This window comes from Sminthopsis crassicaudata, chromosome 2 (assembly GCF_048593235.1).
Source record: "Sminthopsis crassicaudata isolate SCR6 chromosome 2, ASM4859323v1, whole genome shotgun sequence".
Classification (NCBI taxonomy): Eukaryota; Metazoa; Chordata; class Mammalia; order Dasyuromorphia; family Dasyuridae; genus Sminthopsis; species Sminthopsis crassicaudata.
Genome location: NC_133618.1, coordinates 97,167,647 through 97,179,711, shown reverse-complemented (window position 1 = coordinate 97,179,711; position 12,065 = coordinate 97,167,647). Strand labels below are relative to the sequence as shown.

The window sequence follows — 12,065 nt, the reverse complement described above, 5'->3', positions numbered from 1 at the left end:
ATAACCTATTTGACTTGCTTATATGTAGCATATATATCTCTATATAAATAATATTAGTATCAATTAAAAATGCCCTTTGAGAAGCACACTAGCATTAACTTGGAAGGCTGGAGTTAAAGTGAAGAATTGTAATAATAGATGCTTCCAATGGTTAATATGTATGGGGAGGGGGAAGCTAACACAATTTTCAAGTCTTGCCCCTGTGTATATGTAGTTAGGGATTTTACCACACTATGAGGACATAGCTGGGAAGATAATTAGCAGCATCCTATAATTGTCTAAGGACCAGAGAAAGAAAGGAAATGTGAGCATCTGTGTGTGTGTGTGTGTGTGTGTGTGTGTGTGTGTGTGTGTGTGTGTGTACACAGATGTGTTTTTTTTTTCCAACAAGTGTCAATAGGTATTACTTTCTCATGTAAAGTTTAATTCAAGATAGTGTGTGTTTATATTATGGGCTAGCAGTTAAACTTCTTACCTCCTTCAAAAGGAATATCTTTTACGAATCAGAAACTATGAAACCACCAAGCACAGAATAACAGCTTCTCAAATAACATTGGAGAAATTATATGATGTAATGCAAAGGGCCCTGCAGAAAGAATTAGAACACAAGAAGAATCTGTGATCTGATGTCCTCATTTTCTCTCCATTCATCTGCTGTTTCATTACCTTGGACAAGTCACTTCACCCTATAAGTCAAAGAAAGACCATGAATGAAATGATCTTTTAGGGTCTCTTCAAATAGTCAAAGTTTTAAGATTCCCCACCTTTCTTGAGCAGGGGGCCACCTACTGTATCATTATAGATATAAAATGGGTTGAATCATTGCGCCATCTAGTGTCAAATGAATGAAGAAAAATAGGCATGTTGGGGTCTTATCAAATTCATTGTTTAATATATGAACTCAATTAACTATTCATTTATGATGTATCTGTTGTGCTTAGACACTGGATGTACAAGAGGAAAAACAAAAGAGATCCTAACTTAAGAAACGAAACTTTCTACTGGAGTTTTCATTCAGGCATTATCTGTAAGGGAAAAAACAAAAATAAATAAAAGGAATGGGCAATTGAGTATATTCATTTAAAATATATTCCTTCCAAGAGGTCAAAAGAATACTCTAATTTCTAGAAGTTATATAATTTTTGTATTATTAGTGTTTTGTATGCTACAACACTAGAGGCTCATTCACCTGTTCTTCCTGAAAATTTAGGTATATGAATGTATATATGTTATAATATTCAAGGTTGAGGTATTTTATACTTTGTACTTGCCAGAAGGAAACTTGTCCTTTAGCTGCAGGGAAAGGCTATTTTTGAAAATGTTTCATTGTGTAATAAAAGCGCAGTGATCCACAAATCAACAGTATGTATTATCTATTAGCATGGGTTCCTATGAACCCATATATATTGTAAATAAACAAATATTTATTAATTTATATTTTAGTTAAACAGATAAGGGAAGTGTAATCTTGTAGAGAAGCTGGGATGGGAGATGGAGGATATTCAATTGAAACTAAATTAAAATTTGGTCCCTAAGTGATCTAGCACTATAGAATTTTAGTGCATAAAGGAACCCTAGATTTTCTATCTAGTCCCACCCACTTATTTCTCTAGATAAGAAAATTGAAATGCCTTGGCCAATGTCAGACAAGAAATAAATGACATATCTAGGACTAGAATTTGTATTTCCTAAATGCCAATCTGGCATTGTTTGTTCAGCCTAGCTTGAAGAAATGAATCATGCTAACTGCTAATCAGTATTGTGATAGAGTCACAAGTTTAAATTAATATAAGGCAGCCCCAATCACTGTTAAAAAAAAAAGTTAGACAAATTGGGGTGGTTTTGCCTCCCATTTTGAAAGAAATATTTTCACAGCAAAATGTATATATTAAATTGTAACACAATATTCTTTGTTAATACAGATAGATGTAGAAAAACCATTTCATAACTTCAATAGAAATGTTTTTGCAATAAATATTAATATATTAAGCTTGTATATTATGCATTCTGGATGGGAGAGGAGTGAAAATAATTTTTTAAGAGTAAGGAGAAAGGAGAAAATTTTGGTTTTACAAATGAAGTACTAAAATCATAAAAAGGGAACAATTCAAGATATTCATATGTAAAAGTATTAGCTTAGTTTTGAATGGATTAATCATATATTACTAAGTATGAATTTAACCATAGAATAGTATAGAAGCTAATTATGATCAGAAAGACATATTATCAGTTTGGCCACAGAATAATGAATTTTTTATCCACAATCACTTTTGAAAACTTGAAAAATCACATCTGGTAAGGAATATATATGTGAAAAAATAGATCCTTAAAGTATAAATTAAAAACATTTGTTAGCTCCTCATAAATCAATTACTAGGCATTTATTAAAACAACTACTATGTGTCAGTCATTGTACTAAAGTGTTGGAGATACAAAAGAAAAAGAAAAAAAAAGCTCTTAAACTTAAGGTGCTCCTATTCCAATTTAGGAGACAATATATGCATAAATAGACCTAAACAATGTAGGTCAGAAGTAGATATATGGAAGATTAGCTTAGAGTTAAGGATAAACTGAACAGATCAAAAATGATTTCTTTCTTAAGGCAACATTTGATCTGAAACTTGAAGGAATCCAGGCATTCTTAAGAGCAAGAAGTAAGAAGGGAGAGCATAACATGTATGGAGGACAGCCAGGGTAAGGCAGAGTCATGGAAAATGTCTTTTGTGTGAGTGGGTCTGTATGACTAGATTGTAGATGGTGAAAAATGGTTTTGTGAGGATCAAATACTGAAAGTACTGGAACAGGGCAGCTTATAAAGAGTTTTACATGAGAACCAGAAAAATTGTTATTTGATTCCTACTGCCTATTAGATGAATTCCCAACTTTTCAGTTAGTAATTTTGGATTCTTTGTCAACTGGTTTCATCTTACCTGTTAAACTTATTAAATAACTTTTCCCTAGTATGTCACTTCTACAACAAGCCTATTATCCTATGACTTTATCTTTCTTCCCCTGCATCCCTCTCTCCTCTTTCTCCACATACCCCCACATTCTCACTATCTAGCTACACTGTTCCTACCACAATGTACTTTTCTTTCTTCTTTCTATACTTTTTCCATAGGGATAAGCACAGAGCTTAGATTTGTGATTTCATTGATATATAGAATCTCAGGGAGAGGACACACTTCTACCAGAAGAGATCTCTTCAGTAAAAAAAAAAAAAAAAAAAAAAAAAAAAAAAGTTGAGAAGATAACTGAATTGCCAGGATGCAATAAAGATGTATGACACTACCTGTGTGATTCTGGCCACATCACTTAAATTCATTTCAGTTTCCTCATCTGGAAAATGAGTGGAGAAGGAAATAGCAACCATTCCAGTCTTTTGGTCAAGAAAATTCCCAATACAGTTATGAAGAGTAGAACACAAAACAAAATAGATGAAATGAGAATTCAGTATTTTTTGAGTCAGCTATTATTTTCTATCTACTATGCCAGGTTATTCAAAATAGGTGTTTAATAAAATATTAAATATCATATATGCTAAATCACTAGTTCTTTAATGTCTTACCTCCAGATTTTTTTTATCTGTGGAAACTTTTTTTAAGAGGTGCAATATATCAATGACTATTTTAATTTATTTTACCAGAAAAAATATTCATTCTATGATCACTTATTAAGTGTTAACTGTATACCTTGCCTTAAAACTGTTTCTATATCATTCATATATGTACATTTTATTTAATTTAGATATATGTCTCTATTTCCTCATTCATATTTGTACATTTTATTTAATTTAGATATATGTCTCTATTTCCTCATTCATATTTATACATTTTATTTAATTTAGATATATGTCTCTATTTCTCTACCCACCAAGCTCATACAGAATAGCATGGTTGCCCAAAATGTTAAATTAGCTGAATTTGAAATTTGGATTCTAAAATATTGAAAAAAATTAAAAATAAATTTTAAATCACAAAATTTTAGAGATACAAGGGACCATTAAACTTAACTCTTTCAACAGTCTCATTTTCTGAAGATTTCTGAAATCCCAAAAGAAGAGCAGGTGTATTCCAAATCATATGGCTAGTTAGTTAGAAATATATCTAGATATATTGTTAGAGAGTTTTTGTATGAACTAAATGAAGCAGTTAAATTTTTATCATCTTAACATACATGTCATTTAAGATGAGAGAGTGATGTTTACTTCAAAACTTATTAGTGAGCATTATGGCTAGCTTTTTCCTGATTAGGCGTCTCTAGTATTTATTAGGGTAGTGTTGTATAAGTTTCCTTCTAAAATGAACTAAGTTTGAGGTGGAGAAAAGAAGATAACTAATCATTTCAGGAAGATTCTACCTAGTACTAAATATGATAACACTTTTAGGGAAAGAGAAAACATAACATCATAGAAACCATTAATTTTCCAATGTTTATATCAATGATGTGGAGGAATAGCTGTGTCATCTTTTAAGAAGGAGTGGCATCTTCATTAGTATAAGACATTACTTTTTAATGATTGGAGACATCTAATACAAATGATCATTGACCATTATGTAGAACATTGTATAACTTATATGACTTCAATCTTATAATTATCATGGACCCCATTTAATTTATGAGAAAACTTAGGCTCAGATGAAGTGGTGTGAAGGTACATGCCTTCCTTACCTTATTGTAGCACTTATTCTAAGTGCCAGAACCACAGGAGAGGGAGGAAAAGGAAGAAAAGGAGAAGGAATAAAAGGAAGAAGAATAGAGAGAATAATAGGAAGAAGGAAGAGGAGAGGAAAAAAAAAGAACAAGAAACAGAACAACAACAGCAACAACAGGAAGAAGAACAAGAAGAGGAAGAGGAGGAGAAAGGATATGAAGAAAGGAAGGAAGAAATTTTGCTAAAACTTTTATATCTTTTATAATTATTTGGCATAAGATATGAATTGCTGGGAAGGAAAAGTTAGAGGTTTATCAGGAAATGATAACTAGTCCATGGTAAAAAATGGTATTAATAAAATATATTCTAAAAAGAAATAATTGATAAATGAATCAATGAGAAACCATCTGAGTAGGGGGATGAGTTCTGAAGTGAAATTGTAAAAGCCCGAAAAGTCATTAGTTGGTAAGAAAATGGAAGTAGTGTGGTGAGTAGATAGCTCTTTGTACTTATTGGGAAGTGACAGGGAGGAGTGATATAGGATATTCATGTTAAAACATTTGTTAATAACAAGTAATCAATGAAAAATGGGGACTAATTTTTTGCCACCAAAAATGGTATTGTGTTACTTGTTTGGTATTTTTTTTTCTTTTTTACTCTATCAAGAATAATCCTATTAATGCAAAGATTTTTCTTTTAAATTCTTGATGTAGAGAAAGAGAGATTGGTGGATGAAAAAATTAAGTTTCTTTAAAAGCTTTTATAAATATCAATAAACCAAAGTTCTGTGTACAGGATTTTATTCTGATTTTCTTTGTTTTAAAGCAATTCCTATTAACCTGAATCTTTCTCCTTCTTCCCACCCTTTTTGACTCTGAATCATTCAATTTTCATCAAGCTGATCATTTTTGAAAATGTATTCTTGTGTTAAGAATAATTTTCACTGTGTCTACTCTTAGCAACAGAGGCTATTACAGTTTGAAGAAATATTAGAGATCTTCTAGGTCTAACCTCCTTGTTATAAATGGAAAAACTGAGATTCAAAGTGAGGCAAATAACTTGCCTGAGACAATAGAAACAGCTGGAAAGTTCTCATAAGAACCCACCTCTTCTGATTTTTCCTGGTTTACTGCATGACCTCTCCAATTGACTTTAGTCAGAACACATCACTTTTAGTAATTGTCACTATAGGGACAGCTCGGTGGTCATCAAGACTAAATATAGAGTATGTGTTGCCTTAAAAAAATTGGTTCATGTTTGAATTCATTTACCACATGGATATTTTCAAAATGAGGATTGGTTGTAAACATAGGATTTCCATAAATCTCCTCTGCACAAATTTGTGTTGTTAGCACTTATTCCTCTATTAAATATTCAGTCATTGGGATTCACAGAATTTACCCATTCTATTTCATAGGACAGTGAATCTTTGTTAAGCTCCTCGTTTTCCTGAGCATGCTATTATGCTGAATGTAGCCTTGTATTTTCCTCAGGTTGAAACGTTTAGAATCCAGTTCATTGTGGATTTGTTTGCATGCTGTATCTGGGACTACAATCTCAGACAGTCTCAGAAGTGCCAAAAACTGTGAATTTGGCAAATCATAGTGTATTTAGCCATAAATCTCCCTTCCTATCCCCATACCAATGAGGGCTTTACTGGCTGGCAGCCCAGGCCAGCACAGCAGGTACCTGTCTGTTTTCCAACACCTGTGGTGATTTAAACAAATGCAAATTGATGCAAAATAGAGCTATGAAGTTAGGCCACTGGAGGTTTTGAACTTGTCATTCCTGGTATTTTGGAAATCATGGTCAGTTACAAAATTCAGCTAAAGAACTCCTTTGCTCATTCGTTTTGGGCCACTGTTTTAGAAGGTTTGCATTGCCAAACATGAGCATGATAAAAATGTCTGAGAAATAACAGGATTAAAACCCCTCATAGTAAAGTTTCTTACTGAAGTTATCCTCTATGCAATGCTGGCATGAATATTCAAAGCTGATATTGAATATAGGACTCTTGGTTTATATCTCTATCTATCTCTATCTATCTATCTATCTATCTATCTATCTATCTATCTATCTATCTATCTATTTTTTTAAGATCAAGAGAATGACCCAAATTCCTGCCTCTAGGACCCTATGTCTCCCCTCAAATAAGAGCAGCCCTCAGAACTCCAGCACTTATTTTGTACTCAGATCATATTTAAAGTTAAAGCCATCATCCCAACATGAGATCTGGTCTAAAGACTAAGAAAAGTAGGAATTATGTGCCCTTTGTTACATATATTTAGAGGAGAAGTACTATCTGCCTGCCACAGGAGGTAGACATGGCCCTGGCTATTAATTAGGGAAATCCCCAGTTAAGTTGAAGGGCAATCTTTGCCAGTGGCAGAGGAGATAATGCTGGAGAATGTAGAGGAAGAAATATAATCCAAAGGTCAGGCCAAGGCTCAGTATTAGAATGACAAAGTCATTTCTATTATGGGCAGAGATTTAGCAATTAATTAATCAATGAGGTTTTATGATTTTCCCATGTTCTAAGTGTTGTACTGAGAGCTAAGGGAGGAGAATACAATGGAAGAGCTCTTGCCTTTTGGAGTTTATTGTGGAAAACAAACTATGTACATAAAATCATAGACCAAGTTAAAACAGGATAATCACTAACAGCTGGGACAAAGTAGAAGCTGATACTTGAACTGATCTTGAAGGAAGCTAGAAATTGTAAGAGATAGAATTGAGGAAGGAGAATACTGCAGCATGAGGGGAGTAAGAGGAACAATGGCAGGCAGGGAGATAGAACATGTCATGTAAGTGAGATTAAGACTTCTTCATATTAATTTTCCATATGAGCCCCTAGGATCATATATCAAATATATATATTCATTAAAATTAATTGGTGACAATAATAATGGCAATAATGACAGTACTGTGTTATTTAAGATCCTACCTGATCATCCTACCTGAGATTGGGAAAAGTTTCTAAAATATTGCTAAACTTTCTTAGGTTTTACTTTCTATATAATAAAAGGGAAAACAATGTAATGATCACATAATAGAACTCTCTACCATCAGGGAAAGAGAATAGATCCCAAAATTAAGGACATACTATTATATATTATAGATATTATAATTTTCTAGATAATAAATTAATCTATAGATTTTTATTGAGTCCCAGGTAAAGACAAAGTAAAATAGAGTAGTTGAAGGAATATAATAGGATCAGATCCCTGGCAAAATTAAGGCATATTAATTATTCTAGATTTCAAAAAAAAGAAGGGGAGAAAAATTACTACATTCCCTTGGATTATGTCAAAGAAACTCCCCTTTTCTGTTGACTTGAATAATCTCTCTCTCTCTTTTTTTTTATAATCTTTCTAATCCCTGTAATTAAGTTCCTAGCCACAAAATCATCATTGCAATATAAACTCCTTATTAAGAGATATAATTCATTTAATTAGGTTAAAAATTACTAAGACTGTATGAAGATGGATCAATATGTGGTTATTTTTCCAATCATTCATAAACTCAAAACACTATAGAATTTTTTTAACCATACCTACCCCACCCCACTAAAGCACATTTGATTTTTTTTCCTTTTTTATTCATATATTTTAAAGTTTTATTGATGATACAGGGGGGAGGGGAGAATATGCATTTACATAGTACCTACCATGTACCAAATACTGTGTTAAGCATTTTACAAATATTACCTTGTCTGATTCTCAACATCCCTGAGAGAGAGGAAAAACAGTTGAGCAAAACAAGTTGAGAAAACTCTTGAGAAAACAGTTAAGGAAACCACAGCAAACAGAAGTTAAGTGATTGCTAGCAAGTAAATTTGAACTCAGACTTTTCTGACTCTAGGCTCAGCACCCTATCCACTGGGCAATCTGTTGCCACTGATATATTTTGTGTTTATAAACAAACATTTCCAAATTGTCCCCACTCCATAAGAGCTCTCTTGTGACAAAGCAATTTAGCAAAACAAAAAATAAAGTGACCTTATCTAAAAGCACATTCAAAATTCAATATCCATAATACTTCCCCACCTCATTGCATTTTAAAGTGTTTTAAAAATTAACACCAGCTTATTTTTTTTTCTTGTTTTTTTCCAAAGAAAAAAGGAAGGAAATTTCTCATAAAAAAGATTGTTTGCTTTCTTGTGCTATTTTTCTTATTTAAAAAATGACTGTCAGAAGGCAGCTAGGTAGTGCAGTAGATGGAACACCAACCCTGAAGTCAGGAGGATCCATTTTCAAATCTAGTCTCAGATACTTAACACTACCTAGCTGTGTGACCCTGGGCAAGTCACTTAATCCCAACTGTCCAGAAGGAAAGAGGGCAACAACTTTCCACTGTAGTTGTGTGTATATGTGTGAGTATGTTTTTAATATATTCACATATGAGTATTCTCTGCTCAAATTATGTCTTAATGGTTCTCATGGGAGTGATATGACAGGTCAAATTGTATACAATATACAACTATAATTATTTACAATATACAAAAACATAAGCATGTTTTTTGAACATGCTTATGTTTCCTTAATGTCTTTCTTTGTCTCTATATGCCAATGGTACAGAGGAAAGATATAGGGTCTGAAATTAAAGAGTCTACATTGGAATTCCACCTCTGTTGTTCACCTACTGTATGACTTTGGGCATGACACTTCATCTTTATACTTTAGTTTCCTCATCTGTAAATGACAAAGATAAATTAGATAATCATCAAAGGCTATCATTCTATCATTCTAATTATATGATCAGCATCCTTTTTTACTGCAGCAATCTTAAAATTGCAAGCAATTTTAAAGTGTCAGAAAAAGTAATAAAAATAAGACTTCTGTTGATCATATAAATTAGGCAATAAAACAATCATTAAACCTTAAATCTGCATCTGTGCACAGAAACAGGATTTTAAACAAAGCCAGTTTCATTTAACATTGATTAAGGTTATCAGTAGACAATATCCCTCTGAAATATTTCAAGGCTTTAGAAAGGTTAAAATAGAGAGTAAATCTCTCATATGTGAAAGGAAGTGAATTATATTTTCTGTTTATTGGCCCAAACTTGAAAATATAATCTCTAGAACCAGGTCATATCATGATACCATGATTAATGACATACATGTCATTGTGTATATGTTTATATTAATAAATAGGTAAACATTATGCATTTTCTCCTATATTCGGATAATTCACATAGATATGTCATATATGAGTTGGAATATTCTCTATTCAAAAAAAAGTATGAAAGAAGAGAATATACTCTACTCCTTGACAAACTGAATTCAAGTCTGGCCTCAGACATTTAATAGCTATATAATCCTGGACAAGTCACTTAATCTTCATCTACCTTGTTTAAACTAACTGTAAAACGAGGTTAATGATAACACTAACCTATCAGGGTTGCTGCAAGGATTAAATGAGAAAATATTCACAAAGTGCTTAGTAAACTCTAAAACACTATATAAATTCTAGCTATTATCATTATTAATACACACATATGATATCATATATAAACAAGTTGATGTAACTTGTAAAAGAACAGAGATATGTCATATATGGTATATAATGTAAATATACAAATGAGTAGAATTTAAATTTCAAAGCCTTACACTAAGACTTTTGGGACATCTATATTAGAATATGTTATAAGTAAGATATACTATATAATACATTAGAATAAGAATATGTTATATGTTTTAGGCTAGGATTATAGCATATATGTATCAGACTAGGAATATAGATTAGATATAGGTATAAGTATAGGTATAAATGGTAAAGGTATAAGGAGAGAGAGACAGAAACTTAGAGATTGTATATCTGATTTATCTCTGATCATGGTATGGATAAGAAACTGTGTTCTAGAGATTATTTTTTTCATGTATGACTCTGATAGCAGGATTGTGCTTGTTTCTCATTCATTTCAGAGAGACTTATCATCACAAACTGGCTTCCATCAATGAGTTCTGTGGCAACTCATTTTCTTAGACGTCCTATCTGTCCACTATGCCCCATCCCAATCTGAGTAACATAATTTATAGCCATGTTTTATAATTTGTGCATATTCATTCTGTTATCAGAACAGGAAAGAAAGCAAAGTCTTATAATGCATCACACCCAGCATTTTCTCCGTATGACATAGTGACTTTAGAGATTAATCTATCACTCAATAGATATTTATTAAGCACCCATGTGTTGTGCATCACGAATTTACAGATTTCTTGATATTATTATATTTAATACAGCAACAATTCCGAAGTATCCCTTTGTAGTATATATCCTTTTATTAAAAAAAAAGATATCTTTCTCTTTGTTTAAGCTTCTAAGGTTTATGTATCTACAAGCAGGACCGCATTAGGCAAGATTGCAACCAAATGTTTAAGAACTTATATGCAAGAGGTATTTAGGATCAAGGCCATGGAATCAGATAAAATGTAAAGGAACAAAGAAATTTCAAAAATCAAAGCAAAGAAAGATTTAGATTCCGAGAAATCAAGCAGTTCAATTTAGAAGCACCAAAGTCAGCAAAAAATGGGTGAATGTGGGTGTAAGAGGGCCTATCGGTACATAATAAATAACAGATTTAGGCCCCTCTTAATTTGTGGTGGTTCTAGATAGCTTCAGAGGGAATGTCATATTCTGTGTATAATGCCAGGCATATCGCAAGAAATTTGCCCCAGCCCAATTTTGTCTCATTTCCTCTGGTCAAAATTGCTTATTGCCAAAGAAACCAAGAGTCTACTTGTCTACTTGAACATTTCCTTTGACTAAATTCATTGCATCTGAAGGCAGAGACAGATCCTGCAAAATTTTTGTTTTATCTGGTTTGTAGTCTTTGAGGACCACATGTTTGCTTTTGAGTTTGGAGAAGATTGAATTGTGGAGAAAATGTTGAAACTTCATTTACATGATGATTCCCATGATGATATGCTGGAATTCTTACCAGGCTCATAAAAGTTAGTACCACCATCTGCTATTCCAAAGCCAGGGACAGAGTAAAAATATCCAACACATTCCAATAGATATTCTCTAAGCAGCTTTTTTCACCCAGTAAAAAGAAATGTCCATGCTCTAAAAGATATGATTTTTACTTTGAGAATCAAATTTGTCTTCTTTCTCCCTTCCCTATTTCCTCATGCTGCCAATTTGTTATGGGTGTTCAGTGGTGCAAATATTTGATTCTCTACTGGAAAGATCTTTGAATACAAATGACTCACTGGAAATTAAAATGGAACATAAATGCCACAGGCTGGATGCTACAAACACAGAGGAATCTACTGAAGCTAGCAGAGTAGAACCATCCAATATGTCTTGATGGTACCTGATTTGCACCCTAGAGGTATCACATGGCCAACCTCTCTTGTCAGAGCTCTTGTAGTGATACTTTAAATTTAATTGAATTTTCAAGATTG

The 12,065-nt window shown here is 32.6% G+C and overlaps 1 protein-coding gene across 20 annotated transcripts in view; it reads left to right on the top strand.

The window, feature by feature from the left end:
- LOC141554693 (neurexin-1-like) overlaps positions 1-12,065 on the top strand; it is a 980,690-nt gene that overhangs the window by 477,919 nt on the left and 490,706 nt on the right. The gene's annotated exons all lie outside the window — the stretch shown is intronic.